This window comes from Echinococcus granulosus (genome assembly GCF_000524195.1).
Source record: "Echinococcus granulosus chromosome Unknown EG_S00084, whole genome shotgun sequence".
Classification (NCBI taxonomy): domain Eukaryota; kingdom Metazoa; phylum Platyhelminthes; class Cestoda; order Cyclophyllidea; family Taeniidae; genus Echinococcus; species Echinococcus granulosus.
The window spans coordinates 227,468-229,103 of NW_020170464.1; positions in this window are offsets into that span (position 1 = coordinate 227,468).

Consider the following 1,636-nt stretch of genomic DNA (forward strand, 5'->3'; position numbering starts at 1 on the left):
AACTCAGTTGTCAACTCGGAATTTGACTATCTGCCTGTAATTTCTGCTAAAAGTAGACTCTTTCGTTCTTTGCTTTTGTGAGCATAAACGAGTGCTTCTTTTGGTTGGAACACACACCTGTTCGTCGGGGAGGTGCGTGCACAATGGTTGTTTGGGGACGGAATTTTTTTGGACTCAGTAAAAAGAAACGGGGAGCAACTTAACCCAAGCTCCTTATTTTTTGAACACAAATTCGTTCGTAGATATGCAGTTTCATTCCATGTTCCGAAATATTTGAGCTGGATCACCTCAGTTTCTTGACCAAGTCAAATCTTCATTATCATCACCATTGCCGTCACTGTGACTCAGTGGTCAGAGCGACGCTACTTTGGTCAAGAGCTGTCCCAGTATTTGAAACTGGACCCGTCACTTTCGAGATCACGAATAACATTATCTAGGTCACTGGAGACTTGTCACTATTAATGAGTCGGGAGATCCTGGCGCCTTTCCTGCATAAATTGTCACCCGCCTACGTGCACAAGAGATTCAATCAGTAGGTCCTTTCTGCTGTAGCCTTATGCGTCCGACTGCCCACCGTCGATGTCCATGAAATGAGACAATTTGCTCTCAGGAGTGTAGGCGAGATGAGGACGAGTGGTAAGCGGATGTGTGTGTTTTCAGCTTACGCGGTAAAGGCCAGTGTAAACGATGGAGCAGGGACTGCAGAGCCGACTGCTGAGAGACCCAACATATCCTGTCCAGGGAGTCGGACTCAGCATCCAAAGACGCCTCAGCAGAGCTCATCTGAATTTTACGTAAACCAACACCGCCTGCTGATTAAGTGGTTGAGGATTTAAAGCCAAGTCATTGTGAGCGATGCTGCAAGATCTTTCATACCCTGACTCAGGGCGAACTCAACTGACAATAACTTAATCACAGCGACTATCACTCGGGAAACTCGAACGCAAGTTAAGGTACTAAATGAAGTAGAGAAGAATTAAACACACGAGTTGTTGCTCTGACGGAACGCTCGCATATGGGCTTGCTATTGACAGTTACGTCGAGGGGGTTTGGCTTGATGTCTGCGAGTGGAGGGTAGAAGCGCAGTAGCAGCGAATGCCATTCAATATGCTTAATTGCATTTGCACAAATACAACCAGCATTTAGCATACTTGCCCTTTGCTTTGTCACTTCTTCTGCAAATTGCACAAACTACTCGATATCGACAGAGGCATCCAGCAGGTAGACATGCAACAACCTCGTAGTTAAAGTCAGGACGCATAGTTACGGTCCTTTGGGAGGTCATAGAAGAAGTTGTGCGCTGTCACAAGCTGTAGTATCTAATATCGTCCTAAATGCTAGAGAACTACTAGAGAAGAGTGCGAGTCACTTTTATCATTCCCCATGCTTCCTTTTTGCATAACGTCAGGTTAAAAGGTCAATAGATAATTCAAATGTGGTACCTGTGATGGGCTATAAGAAGACGAAAAATTTGTAAACAATTTATAATAATCTGTTGTTTTTTTGTATTCCTCTTAAAGAATACATCTTTAAGTTTGAAATATGATGCAGATAAAACACTAGGAATACTAGACACTATACATCGCATGTATTCCGGTGATTTGCCCTCCACCAGTGCCAATTTAGTGCAACCACA